This window comes from Dermacentor albipictus, chromosome 1, assembly GCF_038994185.2.
Source record: "Dermacentor albipictus isolate Rhodes 1998 colony chromosome 1, USDA_Dalb.pri_finalv2, whole genome shotgun sequence".
NCBI lineage: Eukaryota > Metazoa > Arthropoda > Arachnida > Ixodida > Ixodidae > Dermacentor > Dermacentor albipictus.
Genome location: NC_091821.1, coordinates 190972336 through 190985795, shown reverse-complemented (window position 1 = coordinate 190985795; position 13460 = coordinate 190972336). Strand labels below are relative to the sequence as shown.

Genomic DNA, 13460 nt, shown 5'->3' with positions numbered 1-13460 from the left:
AAGAAATGAGGCGGTGTTACTCCAGAAGTGATGGAGAAAAGGAGAGAGCTGCGCCATCGCTAACAGTAGAGAGATCATCGTTTACCTTGGAAAACATGAGAACAATACGAACATTGTCTTCATCGATAGTGGTATTGTGTAGGTCAAATAAGTGCAATCTATACATTGATAAATTTGTTTCACGCCCTGTAGGAAACACGATACCCCACTGTGAGAACCTTTGGCGAAAATTGGCATTTAGTGCAAGGAAAAAAAATGTCACGGCCGATCTACACAATGTTCAACCCACAGCAGTTGCTTTCTGGCTTTAGTGTTGCGCTGCTAAGCACGAGGTCGCAAGATCAAATCCCAGCCACAGCGGCCGCATTTCGATGCGGGTGAAATGCAAAAAACACCCATGGTGCTGAGATTTGGATGCACGTTACAGAACCACAGGTGGTCAAAATTAATCCGCAGTCCCCCACCACTCATCATCATCATCATCATCATCATCATCATCACCATCAGCCTGGTTATGCCCACTGCAGGGCAAAGGCCTCTCCCATATTTCTCCAACAACCCCGGTCATGTACTAATTGTGGCCATGCCGTCCCTGCAATTTCTTCCCTGCAATTTCTGCAAATCTCCCCCACCACTACGTACCTCATAATCAGATCATGATTTTGACACGTAAAACCCCATAATGTTATTACGTAATGTTCACTTTCTTCTGTGAACCATCTGGCCGGGCTTTTTATTTCGCTGTTATCAGCTCTGAAGCATTTTGCGTATACTATGGACAACCAGCGCTGAAACTTCGCGTGCCAATAACAGCGTCGTAATACGCAGCCTAGCGAGCAATGGAAACGGTTTTCGGTAGCACGCGCGACTTATCGCCAGCAGATTCACCGCTCATGTTGAGGTACATGCGTCTAGATTCTGATCTGACTGGGAGCTGTCGTGCTAGAACGTGTGAGCGCATGTGCTTGTCCAACGCGCATGGGTATGGCCAGAGCATGGCTGGACGCATAGAGCAATAGAGAACGTTGATACAGGCGCGCGCCTGTTATCATCCAAGTGGTCCTACCATTTTCGTGGCCTTCCTATCGGATGGTGTCAGCATAGGTCAGCTGCACACTGAAATTGCCGTAGCGCCTTCTGGCCAGTACTGGGTTCCCATGAGGGTTGAATATGGTGCCCAATGTTTACGCATGCGCAAGGTGCTTGAAAAATTGAAACTATACTTCATTGCATTCTGCGCACCAGCCTGCCGGAGGAAGCTTTCGTTTATTAGTAACCATAAGAGCGCCCGCTGCCACAATTATCTGGTAAATAAAAAAAAATTACAGTGAGAATAGCGGGAGACATGAGAAAACGCAATAAAGGAACACACAAACATTTTAGAAACCAAAGGTTTCTTCCCTCTGGTGTACTGTATAGCCATTTCGTGTCATTCGGCATGGTTCTCTTGGTCTATGGCGCCTCGTTTCGTGGCTGAATTGCTACGGCTTTATGCTTGTGACCAATGGCCTGAGTAACGTGCGATTTTACTTTTCTCTTCCCTATACCAGGAGCAGTCCCTCAGTCTCAGCAGGTTCCGCACTGCTTCGCATTTCTGACGGCTGTTCGCCCGGCTGCCTACCGCCAAGCACCACATAACTCCGGAGAATTTCTTATGAGGTCAGTTCAACTTTGTACTTGTTTCACATAAGCAATATGAATAGCGCTGATTGAAGTGGGCCGAAAAGTAAAATGAAATTTAAAAAATGAATTTTGTGCGAAATATGTTGTTACGGTGTGTGCGGGTACTCGAATTCGGTGCACTCCTGTATTTTAAGATATCAACAAAAATTCAGCGCCTTCGATGACCAATAAATGAGAGGAAGTTTTGCCAGGCGGGCTCCTTCCCGCTTACGGATAAGAAGAGAAAAAAATTAATTCCCTATACACGAAACTTATTTGACCGAGGAACTGGCGTAGGATGGGGCAATGAAGCTTTCGAATTTGCCCAGAGCCTTCGTTAGGTAGGTTGGAATACCTAGGGTGCAACTGCATAGGTTAGAAGCAGCACTATTCCTGCTATTCCATTTCACTTATTGGTAACATACTTACTGTAAAAAAATTTTTAAATGTCTATAGATATAAATATACATAAAGAGAACACTTAAGCACGAATAAGCACTAGCACATTGTTGCAAGAGATACAGAAGAAGAAAAGACAAAACAACAGCAATGAACACGAGTCAATATACATAGATTCACAAATATGCGTTCGAAGTACTAGAACATCAGTTATCAAAAACAATGTCCGTGTGCCTGAAGCACACGGTTCATTTCCCTATCAATCGATATGTTGCGTACGCTACAGTTGCATTGGTTATCGACCGCTAGCGTGCTCCAAGGGGCCCTCACGTCTGAAAATTATTCAAGTATTTACATGTGTCAAGGTCATGCTTTGGTTAACTTTCTTTGGTTCGGCGTGAAATCGGTTTGCACTTTCTTTGGCGCAACATTACTCGCTGCTGGTAGTTGCCTGATGGTAAGCTTTAGTTGTCACTGAACTTCAGCGCAGCAGGATTTTGGGCGCATTGCTGAGCCGAACATCCTGCTACGGTGACTCTCACCTGTACGCGCTAAACATGTTTAAAGAATAAATATAATCTGAAGCGTTTTTATCACGCCGTAAGCGTCGTTTAATCCGTAGAACGTAAGCCAAGCTTACCCTGTTAAGCATGGAAGCCCGCTTTGAGCCCTTTCTAAGGCATTTCAAGTACGCCGCTTAGACAATCATTCATGGAAGCTTGCGACGAAACCGCATTTGTAAGCTGGCGCCTCAACCCGCTTTAAATGGACGTCTCTAATTCAGCGGCCGACCGATAAGCGAATGTGCATTATCAAACCTCCGGCTGGCGCCGTTTCTGGCAGTGCCCTTAGGGCCGCCAGCTGGTCTCAAAGCATGCTAAGTATGGTAGGCGCCATCCGAACGCAAAGCAGTCAAGCAAATAAAGAACGCAGTTCTTGAGTACATCTGTGGAGGAAAGCAGATCTCGTGAAATCTCTTTCACCAGGAACCATAATGCACGCCGTCTAGAGATATTATACCGCTGACCAGTTTATCTGAAGTGTGCTTGTGCATATTATCCAAACAAGAGGAAGGACAGATTTACAGGAAACTGGAGGTTAGAAGAGATTAGCAGGGGTAGAAGCAATGTGGCTGAAGACAAGTCTCCTTGTCGAAAAGTTGGCTTCGGCGACATTCCTTGTTTATACATTGTGCACAGTAGCGAACCAATCGTATTCTGTAACGTTTCGGTTATCGAAGAATTCGCTTTGCGAGCAGCGATTGGTCGCCGCCTGGATGACGCCATTACCTAGGAGCACGCACGCATATTGTGATGGTGCCACTCAGGAACGTAACCGTTGGCTGCTAAGAAGCGCACTGGCGCGAGGTGCTTCGGTGTGATCCAATGGCCCAGTGTGCCATGTGCAGAGCCTGTGCGTGCCGTGAGCCGGGCGAGATCGGTGGTCAGAGCAAAATGGTTGGGGAAACTTATAGTAGGAGTGGGCCAACTGAAATTTGGAAGTGGGCCAACTTAAAATTTGGGGGTGGGCCAACCTGAAATTTGGGAGCGGACCAACTTCAGATTTGCGGGTGGCCAAACTAAAATTTGCGGGTGGGCCAACTCGAAACATGGGGTGGGTGAACTTTAAATTTGGACGCGGGCTAACCTAAACTTGTGTGTGAGCCGACTAAAATTTGGGGGCGGGCCAACTTGAAATTTGGACGTGGGCCAACTTAAATTTCGGGGTGGGCCAACCGAAAATTTGGACGTGGGCGAACTTTATTTTGGGGGTGGGCCAACCTAAAATTTAGGGGTGGACCAACCTAAATTTGGATGTGGGCCAACTAAATTTTCGGGATGGCGCGACCTAAACTTTAGGGGGGTGACTTAGGTTTGGGTGGCCAACTTAAATTTGAGCGTGGCCAACTTCAGATTTGGGGTGGGTCAACTTGAAATTTGGGGCTATGCTTCCGCACCTTCGGCAACTCCTGCGGAATGTCTGCGCCCCATGTTAACGTACGACGCACCGCCTAGCGACATAAACGGGTCAACCGCAGCAAACAAAAAAGGCTAAATCACTCGCCTCCAGTATCATGAGAAACCAAAAAACTCTGACACCAAGGACAACATAGGGGAAATTACTAGTGTTTAATGAATGAAAATAAATCACACACACGTTTCATAATGAAAGACGTAAACCTCACCAATAGCATCAACAAATTATTTGTAGGAATTGTAACCAAGAAAAGTCCACAATTTGCTGTATTTTCGCTTGGTTTGTGACGTTCACTTCTAGAAAAAAACCTGCGCGCCGACTAGTCTCTATCCTTCCTCTAGGTTTTATTACGTCAGCCGACCGCCCAAATGTGACACCACCGCCAAATTTAATTCTTCGGAAACAGAATCGTGACAAAATACGGCTCCAGGATAGACGTGTTGTTAGGAGACGTGCAACTTTCGAGGTGTGTTTTCTGCATAGTGTTGATTTCAGGGACGGTTTTCCCCTGCTCATGACGTATTTCTTATCTACATCATCTAAAATAAAGAATGAACCAGCCTTTGTGAGGCATTTTATGCCTGCTTACATAACTTTTATACCACCGTGTGCTACTCCATTTGTCAGCAAGCCAGCCTTTCTAAGCGCTTTATCCCTGCTTATGTAACTGTTATACCACAGCAACAATATATATATATATATATATATTGTTACAGACCAGATGGATTGTCAAGAATGTCAAGATTGTCAGAATGTCAAGGAGGCGCAGAGACGAGATAGCAGGCAGTCGGGCGTTTTCTAACCCCGCGTACAGTCCTTCTATCTGCTTTTCTTCGGCTCCGCCGCGCAGCGTAACATCTTCCTCCGGTGCAGACGAAGCTCGTCGAGCGAGTTAGGGAACCACATAACTGGTAGTTCTTGATTCATGAGCCCTATGATAGTAGTGCTTCAGGGGGGCCGCATGAACCGCTTGAGTCTTCCGCGACCGACGATTATTGGCGGTCAGTTTTGCGATGACGTAGTTAACGTTACTTAATCGGCTTAGTGTCACGAATGGACCGCGGTACGTCGAAATGAAGTTGCAATACAAGCCTTTCTTCCGTAGAGGTGTCCACAGTAAAACATGATCGCCATGGGCGAAAGCGACATGTTTATGCCGGGCGTCATAGCGTGACTTAGTTGAAACTTGCGAAGAGAGCGTTCTTAAGCGAGCTAGTCGACGCGCTTCTTCGGCACGACACAAGGTCTGCGGAATGGATATGTCTTCATTCGGTGGCAATGGCAAAGTTGTGTCCAAGAACGTTTGGGAACTGCGAGCGTACAACAGACAGAAAGGCGCATACCCGATTACTTCGACATGTATTGTATGCGTACGAGACACAGGGCAGCACGGCATCCCAATTCCTGCGATCAGCTGAGACCTACAGTGACAACATGTTGGTAAGCGTACGACTCGTGCGTTCGGTGAAGCCATTTGGTAGTGGGTGGTACGGCGTTGAATGGCGATAAGTAGAAGCCCAAAGGCGCAGCAGTTCTTCAACAACGTCGGCGGTGAATTGCCGTCCACGGTCACTTACAACAATACGTGAAGCGCCGGGACACAGGATGACAGTATGAAGCAGAAAGCACGACACATCGGCGGTGGTAGTAGAGGTGAGCGCCGCAGCTTAAGTATCGCGCGTCAAGTAGTCGACGCAAACAATAATCCAGCGACAGCCGGTAGAGCTCATGGGAAAGGGGCCGAGCAAATCGATACCAACTTTTTCAAATGGTAAGGTAGGTGGGTTCACTGGTTGCGAAAAGCCTGCAGGAGGCGTCGCCGGCTCCTTATGGCATTGGCAACCTGGGCAACTTGCAATGTACTATCTTGTGCTCTTCCATAGCTTCGGCCAATAAAAGCGCTGGCGTAATCAATGAAGAATAGCAGTACACAGGCGTTCGGCAACGACTAAGGGCAAGGAAGCGCCTTCGGCAAAATAATTCTTTTTTGTAAAGCATGCCGTCACACAGCGTGAAGGGCGTTGTCTGATCTGACATGCGGGTAGCCTCCAATAGGGGTATGAAGGTAGGATCACGATGTTGTTCATATTTAAGGGTGCTGAGGTCAGGAAACTGGGTAATTGGCAAGATAGTTGTAGAAGTCGTCGTCGTTGGGCGGGGGAGTGGCGACGGGAGACGAGACAAGCAGTTTGCATTGGTATGACACCGACCACTCTTGTAGCCGACAGAAAAGGTATATTCTTGAAGGCGTGACGTCCAACATGCCAGCCGTCCAGAAGAATCCCGCAGTCCAACAAGCTAGCAAAGAGAATGATGATCCGTCACTTTCTTGAAATTGTGACCGTACAGCTATGGCCCAAACTTCTGGATGGCAAAGACAACTGCCCGGTATTTCAATTCGGTGACGGTAATTTCGTTCCGCTCTCGTCAGTGTCCGACTTGTGTACACAACGACGTGCTGGCGCCCATGATGAAGTCGTAACGAGGACGGCGCCAACGCCCACACCGCTAGCGTCCATGTGTAGCTCAGTCATGGCCTCGGGATCACAATGGCGCAAGACAGGACCAGAAGTTAGTAGATACTTCAGCTGCCGGAACGCATCCTGGCGCCCTGTAGTCCATACGTAGGGATTGTCCTTGTGAAGGGGGCACGTGAGTGGGTGAGCAAGTTGGGCGAAGTTCTTAATAAACCGGCGGAATTACGAACACAGGCCAAAGAAACCACTGAGGTCTTTCGCTGTCTTTGGCTGGCTAAAATCGTGCACTGCAGCAGTATTTTCAGGGTCAGTTCGAATACCATCTTTGTCGACGAGAAAACCAAGCAGGAGAGTCTGGCGCTCACCGAAGTGACATTTCTTTGAGTTTAAAACGAGTCCAGCGTTTTGTATACTTTCCAGTACGACGTCAAGTCGCTGATTGTGCTCCTCAAGTGTTTTGCCAAAAACGATTACATTATCGAGGTAGAACATGCAGATCTCTTTCAATCCCTGCAGCACTGTGTCCATAAACCTTTCAAAAGTTGCTGGCGCGTTGCATAAACCGAAAGGCATGACATTAAACTCGAAGAGACCATCTGACGTCACAAAGGAAGTTTTTTCTTTATCTGTCGGGTGCATCGGTTTTGCCAGTATCCCGATCGTAAGTCAACGGAGGAGAAGTAGGAGGCTGCATGAAGGCAATCGATAGCATCATCGATGCGTGGCAGAGGGTATACGTCCTTCTTGGTGGATGCATTAAGTCTTCTATAAACAACACAGAATCTCCAAGAATTGTCCTTTTTCTTAACTAGTATCACTGGAGCTGCCCAGGGAGTGCAAGACTCCTAGACAACGGCTTTCCGCACATTTCTTGCACTTGCTCAGCGATTCCTTTTCGTTCTGCGGAGAGACGTGGTACGGTTTTTGGCAAATAGGGGTCGCTTGGCCCGTGTTTACGCGGTGTTCCGTTCGCGAGTCAGGAAGCGAAATTGGACGCTCATCTTGCGCGAAATCGAAAATTGGCGCATAGCGGACGAGCACCTTTTTCAATTCTTCCCGCTCTAAAGAGGATAGCTACTTGTTCGCCATGCGGTAGAATTCCATAGAGTAGTCGAAATTTGCTTCCCTCGCGTCGGTGGAAGCGTCAACGGCGTCAATACTGACGGTCGCTTCCGAGTCATAGGTGGCCAGCTTGAGTCCTGTCGGCAGTAAAATTTGCTCCAAAGACGCGTTCACTGTCCACACGTGAGCACGACCGTCTGCAAATTCTATAATGGATCGAGGAAGCACTACATTTTTCTTCAATATAGTATGGGAGTACGGCTCAATTAAACCACTACAGCGATGCGAAGGGCTATGCGTGGAAGTCACCGGAACAAATGCCGCAGTCTGAGCCGGTAAAAGGACATCGTGAGACACAAAAAATACACTCGGCTTGTCCACGCCAGATACCGCTGGTATGGGTATTATCACGTAACTTAGAAGAGAAAGTTCACCAGCCCCACAATCTAACATTGCACCACATTTACCAAGAAAGTCAATCCCAAGGATGATGTTGTGAGTGGTGTGTTCCAAAACAACGAATTCAATTGCAAAATCTTGTTTACCCACACTCAATATAGCAGAGCAAATTCCAACGGCCGCAGCAGTTCGCCCCCAACTCCACGAAAAGTAGTATTTTCGTCTCACGCGAACATCACTTTCTGTCCCAAATGATTCTTAAACAAAACACTCATTACAGAAACTGTAGCACCTGTATCGACTAAGGCATCATTATTCAAACCATCAACACAGACACAAACGTTGTTTTTGTGCATGGCGACAGGCGGACGACTACTTGACCATCCCGCGACCTCACCTCCATCGGTCGCACCAGCTAGTTTCCCAACTGGGATGGTGGTGAAAGTGAGCGACGGCGAGGTGATGGCGAGCGACGATAGTTGATCGGAGGAGGAGTAAGACTGCGGTCGGAAGCCGGATGATGATGATAACGACGACGACGACGACGATGATGATGATGGTGGTGATGATGATTATTATTATGATGATGAAAATATTTATTTATCCCTCATTAAAGGGAAGGGGGCAACGGGATAAAGGGTGGGGGAGGAACTACTTGGAGTAGGCCTCCGCCATCCTCTCAGCCCACTCCAAGATGGCCTTCTGAAGGTCGGGCCTCGAGCTGTGCAAGGCACCTTCCCACTGCTCCTCACTAGATATTAATTGATTTAGAAAAGGGGGAAGAGGGTGCGTAAGACACCCCCACACGATGTGGTTTAAGTCTGCTTTGGGAGAGACCCAGAATGTACGAGAGGGATAAAGGTAAATGGAGGGATGAATGCGGTGGAGGAGATAAGGGGAGGGAAAGGTGCGAGTCTGCAGCTGTCGCCACAGAACTTCACACCTGCGCGGGGATTTGGCCATGAGTGGCAGAAAGGTTAGACAGTCTAATCAGTAGTGTGCGCAGATGTCGTGGTAGGTAATAAGCTGATCCCGCGCTGTAAACGGCGCCTCTTCCGCAATGAGGTCCTACACATGTGATGGCTGAACCCGTACTGTAAATCCTCGGACACTGGCATGAGCCGTCTCGTTTCCGGCAAGACCCGCGTGCGCGGGAATCCAGATTAATGCTACAATTTGATGGAAAGGATGGGCCAAGAGGAGGGAAAGGGCTGGCTTAGAGACCCTGCCCGCTGCGAAGTTATGTATGGCCGTTTTGGAGTCGCTAACGGTAAGTGATGAATTAGGGATTGTGAGGACCAGGGCTATGGCCACCTCCTCCGCCTCCTCCGAGGAAGAGGCAGGAATGGAGGCGGCCGCAGTGACCTGGCCGTGAGAGTTAATGTCTGATATGGCATAATGATTTCTGTTCCTATATTCGGCGGCATCAACATAGAGCACACCTTTTGAGGTGGAGAATTGTTTTGGAGAGCCTTTGCTCGCTGCCTTCTGCTCTGTTTGTGATGCACAGGGTGCATGTTTTTGGGAAGTAGGGGGATGCAGAGGTTCTCATGTGTGTGATGTGGAATGGTGTATTTTGTCTTGTTGATGGGTGCCCCAGTGATAGAGTTTGTAGAATGTGTCGACCTGTTGCGGTGTTAGAAAGTCTGCTATACTGGGATGTGAGATGGGCTTCTGTGAGTTCAGTAAATGTGTTAAAGGTCCCAGTAAGCATGAGCCTTTCAGTGGAGGTCCATATGGGGACACCCAGAGCGAATTTATACATCCTGCGTAAAAGATAGTTGATTTTATCTAATTCTGATTTAAGAAAATGTAGATATGGTGTTGCGAATGCAATCTTACTGATAACGAAGGCCTAGACCAAGCGGAGAAGTTCCGCCTCCTTTAGTCCGCCATGTTTATTGGAGACTTCCCCTAGAAGGCGCAGGGTGTGATGAACTGTGGTGTGCAGTGTGTGTGGGGTATATGTGTTGAGCCGGTTTCTTTGAACGTATAAACCAAGCACCCGGAGCCTGTCCACTTTAGTAACAGGCATGTGGTTTAGAATGGCTTGTATATTAGACGTGTTTTTCAGCCACCTGGTGGGATGGTAGGAGAACTAGCTCGGATTTTTTAGGGGAGCATGTGAGATTCATAGCTCCTGCACGAGACACGATCGCGTTGGCTGCGGCCTGCAGTGTCTTGAATCTCTTCATCGGAGCCGCCAGTCATCCAAAGAGTGATGTCGTCGGCGTAGAGCGAAAACTTGAGATCAGGAATAGATCGCAATGCTCGCGCCATCGGCATCATACAGAGGTTAAAAAGAAAAGAGGACAGCACTGAACCTTGAGGCGTGCCGTAGCTACCCAAAGCGTACGAAGGGGATTGCTCGGTGCTTATGTATATGAACGCGGTATGGTTGGCTAAGAAGATACCTGTGTAGTCATATGTCTTTCAGCCAACCCGAATGAGATGAAGCTCTCGGAGGATGGCAGAATGTGAAATGTTATTGAAGGCTCCGCGGAGGTCCAGACTCAAGATTGCTTGCGTATCTTGACTGCTATTGGGATTAATGATGTTATGTTTCAGTCGAAGCATGATATCTTGGCATGAGAGAGATTTTCAGAAACCTACCGTTTCTGGTGGATAACGATTGTTGTCTACCATGTATTTACTGAGTCAGTTGCGGATGACGTGTTCAAGTGTTATACCTAGACAAGAGGTTAGTGCATATCATAGTGACCGCAAATAACCCTTATGAAAATGGTTATGTCCTTTATGTTTACTGTATGTTTCCCGCAGTTCACATGAGGAAATATCCTTTATGTTTCCTCCATGTTGAAATTTGGCCACTGCTTTTATGTTTCCTTCGTGTGTCCTCCCTTTATGTATCCCTTATGTTACCGTACTTTATGTTTCCTCCATGTTGAAATTTGGCCACTGCTTTTATGTTTCCTTCGTGTGTCCTCCCTTTATGTATCCCTTATGTTACCGTACTTTATGTTTCCTCCATGTTGAAATTTGGCCACTGCTTTTATGTTTCCTTCGTGTGTCCTACCTTTATGCATCCTTTATGTGGCCGCAGTGACTAAATCCTGTATTTTACGTAGACATGCATAGATGAAGAGTTCCGTGTACACATTTTATATTTATAAATTTTTCCTGAGTTAAAAAGTTTTGCATTGGTTTTCAGTGTAAGGTTACTGTTCCCTACATGATGCAGCGCATGGATTGAAACTCTGCTATGGCACAGAAATTCATGACAATTTGTTCTAAAATTGCAAACTAATTAGCCTTCATAGATTATTTCAGTATAACGCTTGGAGAACCACTGTACGTTCCTCACTGCAGTGCTGCTGTTCTAGTTATGTCTTTGTGACTAATATAATATGTAATGTTTGGATGGAAAGATGGATCAGTGCTTGCACTTTTAAAAGAAAGTTTTGACTATACTTTGCAAAAGTTTGTCTGAAACTACGAACAGTTTATTGGACTATCTGAATGTTACTTCAGTTTGCCACGTCTGCTCACAGCAGACCTCTGGAATGTGTTGCTTGGGTGAGAGCTCACAAGGCACCTGAAAAACAAAACAAAAGCCAATCTTTTTCACTTATTCAAAAATATTCATTTAAGCAAGAACAGCCTGGCCTGTATGCACACAGCGAAGAAACGTGGAGAAGTCAAAAACAGATCATAAAAACATCAGGGCAACACAGAAGCTTTTAACTAATTGTTTGAAAGAGACCGAGCTGCCAGTCCACTCAGGTATTAAATTGCTCACAAATTTTTTTAAACATTTCTGCAGCAGCTGCTAAGTAGTACATGACCTATAGGAGTAGGCAACTGGCCAACAAATCTTTGTGTGCCTGCTTGTACAGATGTCTCGTAGTTATATCTCAAGTGGTTACACTGTTATATGGTAAAATTCAGGCGGGAATAAAACCAGCCGCAAACATCAGACTACATGGGAAATTATCACCAAAACTTAAAGATCTAGTAAATCAAATGAACAATCGATTACGAAGGGTCTAAAACCTAGACCGCGATTTTGTAGCGATCCCTTTTCTGATGCTACTCCTTTGCTCATTGATCTGACCGACATTCCGCTATCGTTATTAACTATAACAGCCAGCCGTGAAAGGTGGGTTATAAGAGTGGCAAACATCGAGCGCAAAGCATCGCAAGAAAATCGCATCCCTTATTAGGCAGTGCTACAAACCACTGTCTTTAACAATCGCAGGAACTCACATCCCGTTCTTCGGATGAAAATATTAATGAAAACGAGCGTCTGATTGAGATGCCTCGATTAAAAAGAAAATTCGCTGTTGTAATGTCGGTCTACATTTGCCCTACAATATAGAAGACAAATACACGAGCACGTCGAAGAACACAAACAATGCAGACAAGTTCTCGCGAAGCTGCACTTCAATCTGAACACTATCAATAAAGTAATCTTCACACAAGCTAATACCTGTTCAAGTGTCAAACATCGCAGTCGCGTGCCAACTCGCGATGCCCGTGACACATCGACATGCATTACAAACGTAACTTGCGGAAATTCATATCTACGGAAGAATTTCTTGCCGGGAAACTACCGAGAAAACAGTAACTTTCAGCGTTTACATAAATATTTGCCCATTAAGTCCCAACAATCGGCGGTGGTAGCACATCACTCCATAAAGCAAGTAAGCGGTAAGAAATGATACATTTCACGGAAACTCCCCTCGTGAAACGCTTTGCTAAATGTGCACAGCAACATGGTCAACGTACGCTCAGAAAGTGTTCTGTTGTCGTTCCACAAAGCTTACTATATGAACCAAAAGCTGCGAGAATGCGCGCAAGCGTCAGATCTGCTTACCTTCAATGTGGTCAGCAAACGGCTTCTTCGTCTCGCAGGCCCCACGCGACGACACTCTTTCCAGCGCGAACACTGTTGAATCGCCGATGAACACCAGCGCACGAAAGCACAACTGTCAACAAATTCTTTCACGCACCATAATTCGAAGCCACAGTATCAGGTATTCCACGAGCGAACGCGGACAGGCGAGAACAAAGGCCGCTCGGACGGGCGCTGTAGTACACAAGACACTGGCGTATCACACGAAACATAAGGCGAACTAATGGCGTTACACGAGTCCAGAGGTTTCCTGATGGTTAATGCACACGGTACGGATCACAGTTTGTTTAGGCACTTCGAAAATATGATTAAATTACTGTGTAACGAACACTCTCACCGCTCACAGCAAAACAACGTGACCCAGCTCACCGTCAACCGTTACACTGCGGCAGCGCCGCACTGCGGTTAAAACGTGAATTTAGCCTCCGAGATCTACATTTTTCTTTAGGGCGTGCATTTTGGAAAAGCACGGCCTTCGAGATTTAAAAACGTCGTTGCTCGAAGGAAGGCTGGTATTTAAACACAAATTATTGATTTTAAAGTGTCTTGGTGCACTGCCTTGTTTTTTTAAAGTATATGCAGAGATTTTAGACGAACTATGCGCGAAC

The 13460-nt window shown here is 46.6% G+C and overlaps 1 protein-coding gene and 1 long non-coding RNA gene across 7 annotated transcripts in view; one reads left to right on the top strand and one right to left on the bottom strand.

Moving 5' to 3' along the window:
* The window catches only part of Oamb (Octopamine receptor in mushroom bodies), a 785439-nt gene that overhangs the window by 284336 nt on the left and 487643 nt on the right, over positions 1-13460 (top strand). For all 6 annotated transcript variants that reach the window (XM_065426755.1, XM_065426749.1, XM_065426751.1 and 3 more), the window contains one exon: positions 1551-1659. The gene's annotated coding sequence lies outside the window, so the exon portion shown is untranslated. The remainder of the gene's footprint in view (positions 1-1550; positions 1660-13460) is intronic.
* The window catches only part of LOC135898029 (uncharacterized), a 79146-nt gene that overhangs the window by 47244 nt on the left and 18442 nt on the right, over positions 1-13460 (bottom strand). The gene's annotated exons all lie outside the window — the stretch shown is intronic.